The 13,408-nt window shown below is 31.5% G+C and overlaps 1 long non-coding RNA gene across 1 annotated transcript; it reads right to left on the minus strand.

The window, feature by feature from the left end:
- Positions 1-5,481: 5,481 nt before the first annotated feature.
- On the minus strand, positions 5,482-9,894 carry LOC132759593 (uncharacterized). The gene is made up of 3 exons (XR_009629743.1): positions 9,253-9,894; positions 7,940-8,052; positions 5,482-6,249 (listed from the first exon to the last, which is right to left on the minus strand). It is a non-coding gene; the product is annotated as an uncharacterized LOC132759593 (long non-coding RNA).
- Positions 9,895-13,408: the final 3,514 nt, after the last annotated feature.

The following is a 13,408-nucleotide window of genomic DNA, read 5'->3' on the forward strand; positions in this document are numbered from 1 at the left end:
AAATAAAATTTTATATTAAGGCATTAGATGTATAACTGACACTTTTTCAAAAGGCGTTTAAAGCTCTATATTATTAAACTTTACTACAGTCTTGACATAAAAACAAACAAATCACAAACGTTTACCATCTTGCTTGAAAAATATTGACAATTAAAGTTCGTTTCTTGTGCAACAACATCAATTATATTTTCATCATCTGTAGAAAAATTTCACCTAATTGATAAGTTCCTCACTTGGGAAGTAATAAGACATAACTTCAGTTTTTGAATAACTACAGTGTAACTTCCGAAAACCGAACACCCATGGGACTTGTCAAAAGTTCGGATTTCAGAGGTTTCCGGAATTCAGAGGTTTATGATAAATGTGCTACAAGACTAAGCCACATTAATATCAGCTTAATGTCAAGCGAAGATTGTGGCCATTATACTGTTAATAGATCATATCGTAATGAAGTCTTTTAATCAAGATAAAGATGTGAATGAAAAGAATACATTTTTATCTTACCTGCAAATGCTTTTGGATTTCTATCAGTTTGTAGAAATGTTGTTAATTGCATAAACTTACATATCGTCCGATGCTGGCTAATTAATTATTACATCAACAACAACAACAACAACAATACATTTTATTGATTTGACCAGTTACAGATCATCATCATACAAATTCCATTGGCATACATGTATACGTGAAAGTAGAAGTGTAAAATTAAAAAAAAATATATAAAAAAGAAAAAGAAATATTGATTATTATCGCTCCACGAGTGTTAAATGGAGGTTGAACATTGTGAATATAAATTCCTTCCATCATATAGTACATACAGAATTGCAATAATATCATATATTTAATTAAGTTTGCTTTTTAGTTAAGTTGTATAGTTAAAGAGTTTTACAATAGATTGTTATAAATTCCTGCAAGGATATATTGAAATACAAAAACGAAATATATTTAAACAAAAACTTTGTAAAAATATACTGCATTGTATCACCAATTATCACTAGTCTTGCGCAATGCAAAGCTTCATATATAAATTTACCAAGTATTTAGCAGTGTATGCCTATTAGAAGATTGCATCAGTTTAACAACTTATGAACACTTGTCTATTATAAAAATATGGTTTAATGAAACAGTTTTCTAAAATGTAAATAAAAATCGGACATATTAACACATAAATGTATTCGTCCTCTACGTCATTTTTATCACATAATAGACATAAACCGCTGGTTTCTATTCCACACGATTTCTGCCATGCCGACCAACTTTAATATTCAGCTGATGAGACGAAAGGCGTAATCGAGATAGAACAGGTTTTAAACTTACTAGGAATAATATCTAATACATTTCAAAAATCGACTGATCTTTAAAAAAACTCTTTCAATATAAAAACAAAGAGCCGCTCAATGCAATTTGGTTACAACCAAGATTGTTTAAGATATCAAGCACCCTTTCTTTAAAACAACAGATGAAATGTTTTAAGATTTACACAAATCTGGATTGTGAAACACATGTGAAAAACGCCATGGACTGTCTAGTAACTTTTTACATTATACAAGCCAATTAGTTTTTCACCTTATTTAGTTTGATTCACCATGTCTGCATAAATGTAAATTTGAAAAAAATGTTTTTACTTTGCACAAGATTGCACCAAAACTTAATAATACGACAATACCGATTGACAAAAAGTGGATAGCGTCCTAGTTCGCTATAAATAGCTAGTTTACTAGTGGATGTCTTCACATTTAAGACACGCCTACAAAAATTGAGATGGACTCTCTCAATATTATAATCAAAGTGCTGAAGGCACTGCAGTTGGGACGTATGAAGGATCAAATAACTATTTTTTTCTATTTCGGGGCAGATAATTCAATGAGTGAAGGGTGTTGCCGGTTGATAAATATAAAGTGCACAATTCAGTAAATGAACAGTAGATGATACAATTATTCTATGACACACATGTTAAATATAATATTTAGGTTACATGTACGTGTAGGTCCATCATAAACCGTTATGTTGGCCTTTTTTGACAAGAGCAACAAGTGAAATTAGAGCTACCCAGAGGAAACTGCAAGCTTGACTATTTTAACACATGACATTATAAAGGGAGACAAAGCTATGAAAAAATAATCAATTGTGATATATATCAAATTTTCTGTATCAGTATCAAGTAAACACTCAAATGGTCAATATTTTTTGCATCACATTATATGAATGTGACCATGTCATTAGAACTTATAATGGCCTTTGTTTACTGCAATTCTCATGCTAATCTCTTTCACTGTATAACGTTTATTAAGTTTCAATCAAATTCCTTCAATATTTTAATCCTCTCTCTGAACAGTATCATGAAATATATACGGAGATAATTCAAAAACTAAGTAATGTAGAATTTTGGTTATTTGACAAAAGACTTCTGCTCACTATATAGTCTCTACAACTGTATTTAGTTTGAGTGTGATATCATTGAAAAGATTTACTCCAGACAACCATTATTTTAAAAAGTTGTTGTACATGTATTTTAAGAGATGATAATTGTAAAATTAAGCTAGAAACTAGAACTCCGCGAATCGGATGTGTCGCCTTGTGAACAATGTAGTTTAGGAGAAATGGCCAGGACAAAAATGAAATATGAAAAATAACAAAGGGCAATAACTAAAAAAATAATAAGTGCAGAGCAGCAGTTTCTGAACACTGCACTTCTTATCAATAAGATCTATCATTCTATGATGGTTCAAGTCCATAGCTTTCATACTTGAGGAGAAATGACCAGGACAAAAATAAAGAAAGAAAATCAACAAAGGGCAATAACTCAAAAAATAAGAAATGCAGAGTACCAGTTCTTGTGCACTGCACTTCTTCTTAATGAGATCTATCATCCTATGAAGTTTCAAGTCCACAGCTTTTATACTTAAGGAGAAATGGCCCGGACAAAATTAAAGTATGAAAATAAACTAAGGGCAATAACTCAAAAAATAAGGAATGCAGAGTAACAGTTCTTATGCACTGCACTTCTTCTTAATGAGACCAATCATCCTATGAAGTTTCAAGTCCATGGCTTTTATTCATTAGAAGAAATGGCCTGGACAAAAATAAAGTATGAAAATTAACAAAGGGCAATAACTCAAAAATTAGGAAGTACAGAGTACTGGTTCTTGTGCACTGCACTTCTTCTTAATGAGATCTATCATCCTATGAAGTATCAAGTCCATAGCTTTTTTAGTTGAAGAGAAATGGCACGGACAAAATTAAAGTATGAAAATTTACAAAGGGCAATAACTCAAAAAATAAGAACTGCAGAGTACCGGTCCTTGTGCACTGCACTTCGGGTTATTAAAAGAAGCATGCATACCAAGTTTGAAGTCAATCAGACTTATAGTGACTGAGTTATGCTCCGGGACGCCGACAACGACACAGACGCCGCCGACAAAAGTAACCCCTATATGTCACCTTTTCAAGGCGACACAAAAATTAGGGTTATTTGAAAAAACACTTTCTTTCACTTGATTATTTTCGCTGTGTAAAAGTTTAATCAAATTTCATCAACTCTTTTCCAGTATTTCTCTGGACAAGCATAATTAAGTACATGTATAATAAAGGTAAATAATTAAATAAGAGGGCCATGATGGCTCTGAGGTTGCTCACCTGTATATACCCCCCCCCACCCTGCAGGGCCAGTTTTAACCCAAGGGCTTTTATTTGAACAAACTTGGAAGACATCCATAAGAAGATGATTCATGCTAAACATCAAAGCTCTAGCTTATTGGGTTTTTTTAAAGAAGATTTTTTAAGTTTTTACTAACACATACTGTTAAAAACAATGACAACCCTGGAGCAGGGCCAGTTTTGACCCCAGGGCTTTTATTTGAACAAACTTTGTAGACACTCACTAGAAGATGTTTCAACTTATAATATAAACTCTAGCTATTTGGGTTCTTTAAAAAAGATTTTTGAAGTTTTTACTATATGCATATAGGGAAAATCAATGATCCCCTTGGGCAGGGCCAATTTTGACCCCGGGGCTTTTATTTGAACAAACTTGGTAGACACTCATTAGAAGATGTTCATGCTAAATATCTTAGCTCTAGCTCTTTGGGTTCTTTAAAATAAGATTTTTTAAGTTTTTACTATTTGCATTTAAAGAAAATTAATGACCCCCTGGGGCAGGACCAATTTTGACCCCAGGGCTTTTATTTTCACAATCTTTGTAAACACTCACTAGAAGATATTTCATGCTAAAATATCTTAGCTCTAGCTCTTTTAGTTCCTTAAAAGAAGATTTTTTTAAGTTTTTACTATATGAATTTAAAGAAAATTAATGACCCCCTGGGGCAGGACCAATTTTGACCCCGCGATTTTTATTTGAACAAACTTGGTAAACACTCATTAGATGATGTTTCATGCTTAATATCTTAGCTCTAGCTCTTTGGGTTCTTTTAAAAGAAGATTTTATAAAGTTTTTACTATATGCACATAGGGAAAATCAATGACCCCTGGGGCGGGGCCAATTTTGACCCAAGGGCTTTTATTTAAACAAACTTGGTAGACACTCACTAAAGGATGTTTCAAGCCAAATATCTAAGCTCTAGCTCTTAGGGTTTTTTTAAAGATGATATTTAAAGTTTTTTTCTTTCGGTTCCCATGGCAACCAGAGTTCAGCATGGAATTAAATTCTTTGCACAATTTTTAAAGGTGACAGCCAAAGGAACATTCTTGTGAAGTTTGGATGAAATTAGCTTAGTGGTTTATGAGGAGATGTCATTTAAAGTAAAAGTTTACGGCCGGACGAAAAGGGATCACAAAAAAGCTCGACCTGTCACTTTGTGACAGGTGAGCTAAAAACTAAGGAATGGAGTTATGGTTCTTTGACACATTGGAAAATTTGAGTCGTTCAAGTTGATGTAGATTCAGTGATAGTTTGGAATAAGCATTTTTAACTTAAGGGATATAATTAAAACATGAAGCAAGGTAGAGTTATGTTTCTTGAACATTGCACTTCCTCTTAAAAGTCTCTATCACTTTGTGAAGTTTACATAAAATCCCTTCAATACATATCTAGTTATATTCATATTTCGGACAAGAGTGTGAAGGACAAATGTCTTCCTAAGTTCAGACTATGTTTTTTTTCCTTTATCAACTAAAATCTCAAAATCACCATTAAAAACATATTTTCCTCCCATGAGCAACCTTTTTCCCCAAAAGTACAAGTCTGTATGGAATGAACACAGATATTTATCCATAATATTACTTGAGTCCATACCGACAGATGGTTAAGACCGCAACTTTATTCTCTCCCTTTCAGGAGCATAAATTATAATAACATGCTAAATCTCTGTATAGTTCTATATCAGATACCAGTATGATGAACCTTACTTTTGTACCATTTAAGTTATAGCAAAATTCAGCTTTCATTGACATACAGAAATGGGTCAGCCTTTAGTCCCCTCTTAATGAAAATATAAGGGGACTAATAACAACAATTTATTCTCATAGTTTCAATTCTCAGGTTTATTACTTATCATTACACCAGGCAAGCTAAGATACATGATAAAACCACAGGCACTATATACCACATTTACCCATATACGCTCATAATACTATATATAAAGAATAAAGGTCCCTAACGAGAGAAAAATATCATGCAAAACAAACAAGAACTGTTCGGTAAAAATACACCAGATCACTATTTTATTTTTGTGGTTGTCTCTAGGAATAATGTATCCTATCATAAACACTTTTTACTTCATCGAAATCCTACAAAATGCTCCAAAATACGAGCAAGTTTCCAAATTTCACTGAAATGTCATTGCATGTCGTTTTCGACGTCCAAGCGATGCGTGTAAACAAAGGTGAATTCTGGTCAATTTCTACAAAATCAACGAATAACTGTTAAGATTTCGACATACTTTCTTTAAGGCAACTTGTATACAGTCAAACTGCGATGTCTTTACTTCACAACTGTCCGACGATAACGCTAACAAGCTAAAAAACTAAAAATAATTGACAGCTCCGTTCCAGAAAGTAACCATTTCCTACATTACCGCACTAAATATAAGGTAAAGTAATGATTGGTTAAGCGGGAAATCCGAGTTTTAACATTTTCCTTCAACACAATGTTCAGACTAGCCCTCTAAAATACTCCAACTAGTCCAAAGTGTTAATGGTGCCTATACAGTTATGATCACTACATCTGGAAACTTGAGATTCCCACCGAGTGTGATGCTTATCTTCATTCGCTTGACAGTGACACATGTCCACCTTAAAAAAAAGCAATAAACATATATATGAAGTGCAATAATTTGCAAAAAAATGCTTATCTTATTTGTCTCTTCTTACATTTATAATGCAGAGCACTAGATTTGTGTGTCTGTCATACAAAATGACTTTCAATAATACTATTTAAATATATTTGAAATACAATTTCTTTAATAAATACTCATAGTAATACTAAATTCCTTTTTTGTGATATTTTTTCTGACACATATGTGCAGACAGTACATTGTGTACACCGGTCTTACTGACCTGTGTGAAACCACTCTAAGCATGATGGAACGCACTACTTTTACATGGCGGCTTTAACACCGAAGTGATAGAACAAAACGGAAATCGGGTCACTTGAAAAATTAAACTTTTTCCATACTCTGTTGGTGTAATAGCCTTTACATCATTTTTACTCAAAACATGTGCAAAAACACTCCTTCTGACAATCCTTTATTGGTATTCGTTCAACACTCGTATTTCGTCAATTGTTAGTCTAAATTAAAACCGAAAGTGAAAGTAGTTTTGAATATTTGAATACATAGTAACACAGTGGAACTATCAAATTTGCACTTGCAATATTAAACTCTGAAAAACAATGAGCCCTTGAAAGCAATGAACAATATATTGTGTTTTATTAATAAAATTGTCATCCCTACGCAGACTTCTTTATGTCAGAGTTATTTTTACCCTCATTTGGGGTGAGTAATGCGTTGTGAGAGACTGGTGTGTATACAATTCAGACAGTATACAATTAATTTGTTTCGACGGCATACAATTTAAAGGTATAATTACTTATTGGCTACAAATAAAGTAAATAATGGTTAGTTTAATAACCAATCTGAATGTTTCAAAGATTATCCCTTCAAACTTTAAAAACAGTCTGTCAATTAAATAGATCTTAGCAATAAAGGCACACTAAGAAGAAAACTAGAAATGTGTCCATAGGACACGGGGATGCCCCCACAAGCCACTGTTCTATCAATCTTATGACTCTAGGTCAAATATTTTTTGGACTATACATGTGCCACAAGTTGAAAACTAAAATCAAAAAAGGGCCATAATTCTCTATAATTTGGTCGCAGCAAAAATTCCTTCCTTTACTACCATCTACACATTAAGGTTGTTCATCCCTGGAAGTTTAAGCAAAATCTGCCATCCGGTTTAAGAGGAGTTGCGTTCACAAAATTTCTACATAGTATATAATGAAAAAATCAAAAAAGGGTCATAATTCTGTTAAATTTGGTTGCAGCAAAAATTTCTTTCTTTACTACCATCTACACATTAAGGTTGTTCATCCCTGGAAGTTTAAGCAAAATCTTCCATCCGGTTTAAGAGGAGTTGCATTCACAAAATTTCTACATAGTATATAGTGAAAAAATCAACAAAGGGCCAAAATTCTGTAAAATTTGGTCGCAGCAAAAATTCTTTCCTTTACTACCATCTACACCTGAAGGTTGTTCATCCCTGTAAGTTTAAGCAAAATCTGCCATCCGGTTTAAGAGGAGTTGCGTCCACAAAATTTCTACATAGTATATAAGTGAAACTAGAAATGTGTCCATAGGACACGGATGCCCCCACACGCCACTGTTCTGTCAATCTTATGACTCTAGGTCAAATATTGTTTTCATTCATTTTTTTTGGAAAACAGCTTGGTTTGTGAAATATACATTAAATATTATATAAGTACCTGTTGTTTGTAATAATCTTCTAGTCTTTCTTTAATCTTATACTGTACTTTTTTTCTAGCTACATGTACCAGCCTTTCCAAGTGAATATTAAAGTAAATGATCTTTTATTTCCCTGAAAATATGAATTTAGAGATTTCATTTTCAAATTCATCTAATACTACTCTCTTAGTGTGTGTATATACAATGTATATATGTGTCTATACAATGTATATATATGTTCACACAATAATATGATTGTGTACAGCATGTAATGACATAATTAAAATTTGAAAAATTTATGATCATAAAATATTAATAATATTTCTTCATATTACTCCACAGTATTACCACTAAAATAGAAAATGTTCTATCATTTCATTATGATATTTATTTTTTACATGTAGATTTGTGAAAAAAATGTGAATATCAGTAGTGTCAAAAATTGTTAAATCATATAAAATGTCTAATTAACACTGATAAATTACTTCAACCATGTATTGAGAACAAGTATAGATCATTTCCAACAGTCTTGCTGTTGTGTTGACATTTTCGCGACATGGTTGTGTGTCTGCCTTGTAATCAAGAGGTCTGGGGTTCAAATCCCTTTAATTGCCTGAAGATTTTTCAGGTTAACAATTATCAAGGTGGCAGTGATTTTTTTTTTCAACTTTCAAAACAACCTGTGGCTTTATAAATGGGAAACTATAGCTTGATTAATGAGAAAAGAGGAAAAATTTCAACCACTGAAAATGGAATTTACCCATACATTTAAAAAAAGTGTAATTCAATTTAAAGGGGTTCCATTGAGGTATTTTGTCATGATGGGACTGAAATATTTTTTCCAGATAAATGTACCATTTGATGAATGTTTAGAACACTAATCTTTGTACAAACCTTTAGATCATTTGCGCACTTCGTTTTTCCAGAATAATTATTCAAATTGTAAAAAGATGACCCAAAATGAAATGGCTAGACTTTAAATAGATATATATAATAATTTATAAAGGTCAAAATAAAATTATTCTGAAATATTTAAGAATGTGCCCCATTTGGTAGAGACGTAACGGCCGTGACAATTAAGACAAAAAAAAATTGTAGGCGTATATGCCGGTTTTCCTGTAAAGGCAGACATCTGTGTAATATCAATTTGTAAAATCTGTCGATTTGCAGTCTAAGTATGGTCGAAATGTCTTGGGTACGAAAGACTCGAGATCTCCAAATTACTTCGAAATTCTTTACGAAAGTTTTAGTCCTCGGAAACAAATTGGCATCAATAAATAAACTTAATATTATTATTCATCAAATTCATAACATATTTTGCTTTATAACTTACCTTATGAGCTTAACAGGCTGATAATTATGCTCGTGAAGTAGGTCAAAAAATATACCGGAAGTTGTTGGATTCATTTAACCTAATTATCGGCTAATTCAGAGACGAATAGATTATCTACATCTCTGGCTAATTCTATTTCAATATCCACTTTGCAATTATAAACTACAAAATTTATCCGATAAATAATGTCTTTTTCAAAAATTTCTGGAATATAATACAAAAAAATGTGATGATAAGGCGGATGAGTAAGTTAAATATTGCAAGCCGTCAAGCACTATGACCCAATTAATTTACTATCCCATTCATAGAATTATGTGACCTTTCAAATTATATCCGCTACGTTTCTAATACCGTAATTCAAGCTCAATTGCACATTATTTTCAAAAAATAAATTTCTTGTCTCCTCTTCTGTTCGCAATAAATCGAAGTTTTCAGAAATTCAGAGCACTATTTTTCACTCGCGGCGGTTATGCGTCGGTCATGGTCGGGTGATCACTATGAATTCAGCTTACGTTGATATGTTAGAATACAATATAGCATATAGAGTGGCGATGAAACGTCACAGCAGTGGGCGTTACCCTGTATGGTTGGAAATTTCGGGTTTGTAAGTGCACTAGTTGGGACTACGTCCCAACTAAAAAGTACCATAGCCCCAAACTTCGCAAGCATAGTTAAGGATCGATCCTACAAAAGCGTCAAACAGTTGACATTGAATTGAAGGCGCGATAGTAAAATTCTTTAAATTAATCAGCAGTACATTTAAAGCCTTTAAGCCTTGACCAATTAGTGTATCTTGGTTTACTTTAAAAGAGCCGTTGTAAGAAAACACAGTGCCAAGGTAATTAAAATTATCGACAACTTCAAGAGAGGAGTTCGCGTAATGTCAGTTCTCGTCAGGTCTTATATAACCTCGCTTACGGAAAACCACAACCTTAGTTTTTTCAGTATTGACAATAAGACCCCAGCGATCACAATATAATTTTAACAAGTCTAGCTTGCATTGAAGATCAACGGGAGTATTACCAAAAGCACCATGTCATCAGCAAACAACATAATGACTGGCAGGATTTCATCAATATTTAAACCACACGACGGGTCATCATTCAGAAAAAGTTCAAGATCTTCTAAAAATAGAGAAAATAAAACAGGGGAGAGAACCTCACCTTTTAGACCGACCACGCATTCAAAATAATCAGAGAAAGAGTTACATCCCTTGATACATGTTTTATCAGAGGCATACATATTTTTGATTATCCTAAGTAATTTACCATTGATTCCTAGTTTATAAAGTTTATACCACAAATTACTATGATTAACACTATCAAAAGCCTTCTTTAAATCGATAAAACCACAATATAATCTACCTTTATCATTCAAAACTTTATTTACAACATCATTCAATATAAAAATTGCGTCGACAGTTGATCTTCCAGACATAAAACCGAACTGCGCATCACTGACTATGTTATTATCATTTATCCATACGCTTAAATGTTTGCCCTGCAGGAAGATTTAATCTCCCTATCGATTGTTTACTAATTAGCGGTGATTGTGTAATTTGACACGCGTTAAAATCACAAACTGTGAAATGGTATGTTTGAAGTGATGCGGTTAATCAAAGTAATTTACGGCGGTCAGTTAATTTGAAGTGTAAATTAGCGGATTAAATGACAATTATTTGGACAATGTATGCATCAAACGTCTTTAGGGATTTTATTGCATTTGACTCTAGTAAGCTGTTTTTCTAAAATCTTTACGAGCGTGGCGAGTGTAAATAAACTCAAATACACCCACAAAATCCGGTGAAAACCAAACTATTTAAATCAATATCATGCCTTATAACAATACACCAGGTCGTATCTTTACATTGATATAACAAGAGTTTATTACATAAAGGTGTGTAGACATAATAGTGTTTGAGACAATCTAGTTCTTTGAATGAATTTGATTTACCCTTACGGTCCCTTTCATATAGAATAAGAGTTAAATACAAACTATTTGAAAAGCAATATTTTTTGTTAACCGTTTTATGTAAATATCATGTAACTATCATACAATCGAAAGAAGTATCGTCTGTTATTCTCTTTACAAATTGATCAGTTTGTGTTTAAAGAAAGGAACATCTAGTAGACAGACTTTCTGACAGATAATGTAAATCACATTAAAATATATCAGATATCAATATACAACATGCATTGGTTTTACACAATTCTGTTACATAGTTATTAAGTGTATTCCTTACTTTGTAAATGCAAAGTAAATATAACGAATAGACCAACACTGCAATACGTTTTTGTGTACAAAAATAACGCTATTTAGATTATACTTTAACGATCAAAAGTTTTCTTCTTTGAACAACGTGATATTAGTCATTTACATGTTTTTCGTCATTCATTTTTCAAACGAAGTTGAAATACGAACTGTTCTGTATTGAGATCATACAATAATCAATAATTATTAGAGGGACAAGTATTCTAAAAAAAATATATCTTTGTTGAATGATTTGAAATAAATTCAGGATTATTTTGAAAAGTTACAAAAGTACTGCTCTTTAATTGATGTTATAATTATTCAATAACTAAGTCACCAGATGAACATAATGTTTTTATTTACCATAATTAAGCAATAATATCTACTTGAATGAAACTCAATATTTTTCAGACAAGGCCAAACATAAGGATATGTTTAAAAAGTTGTAAAATGATCTGTTTTTTTTTCTTCAATAATTTTAATGATTAAACCAATACTTGATTTATTGTATCATTTTTAAAAGGATGAGTATTTTATATCCTATTTATCATAACACATTAAAATCTATATGCCACTGGTTATAATTTGAAGATTACAATCAATTATTTTTTTTTTTTTTAATTTCAGTAACCATAGGTTACCCATTTATTTTTCCCAATAATAAACATATTTTTACACACATACAAAAAATACACAATACATTCAAACTTAAATTATCTTTTTGAATAATAATATATAATACATGTTACAAGTACTAATTCGAGTAAAGATTATAATTTTTAAAAATTCTATGGGAGTTTTTTGTTTTTGTTTTATAATGTAATATATTTTTAAATTACAATCTAAGCTGTCAATAATTAACCTCTTTATGTCCAGCATATAACTAGAAATGTTATAACATTATTTTTATTTTTCTGTTGACTGTGAGAAAAATGTATATTTCTACTTTGGATGTTTATACAATTTGATTTATTGTAACATAATACATTTTTAATGAAGAATTAAACTCATAATTATAGCATGCTATTTACATTCTTAATTAATGTTTCCAAAAACACTTCTGATTTTCATATTGTTCTTATCGAAAAACAATTATATCTTCAGATCTCCATTAAAGAAACAACAACAACCGACAGTAATCCTGTATTTAAATATAACACACTTATCTCTTTACACCAACAACAAAAAACAGTAAATATAAAATGATACAGGTATTATCTCACCAGTTAATTTTCCAACTAAAGAAATAAAATCAAAACAATTCACTTGTAAATACATAACCCACATATACCTTTACCAGGAGAGAAAAAAAATCATACACATTTACTGATAAAACATGTTTAAGGTATCACACTAGAAAAGGTAGTGAAAAATGTATAACAATCAATTATTGTAGACAAATAGTTTTTTTTTATATTTTAAATTATTTATATTTTATATTTACCATATTGAACTTAAATATTGAAATGCAATTACGTACAGACAAACATATCGAGTTCATTTATACATTCTTCTATTTATTTCTTTTTTGTGGGACAAGTTCACAGAACAGATTAAAATAGATAGACAAACTACAAGCATACCATTGATTAAGGCTGAGAAGCCATATAATTAATAACATAAGAACATTTCTTAGTCTTAACAGTCAATACTGTTGTGTGATATTTAAATAATTTATAAAATGCACATTGCGTTAAGATCACATTACAGTTCGTTTCATTTAATTAGACATTTATTCTAATTAATTGGGAAAATGCAGAAAATGAAAATATGTGTATGCATCGCAGGCTTTTGTTTTTGTTTTAAATGACTCGATTCCAATACCACAAAACTAAATTATATAGGGTTAACGCACGTTTTTTCGTGATATAAAGTCAGCAGAGTCCCGAGGAACGGGTCGTGCCTG

Source organism: Ruditapes philippinarum, unplaced genomic scaffold (assembly GCF_026571515.1).
Source record: "Ruditapes philippinarum isolate M1 unplaced genomic scaffold, ASM2657151v2 ctg3755_1_1_1_1, whole genome shotgun sequence".
Taxonomy (NCBI): Eukaryota; Metazoa; Mollusca; class Bivalvia; order Venerida; family Veneridae; genus Ruditapes; species Ruditapes philippinarum.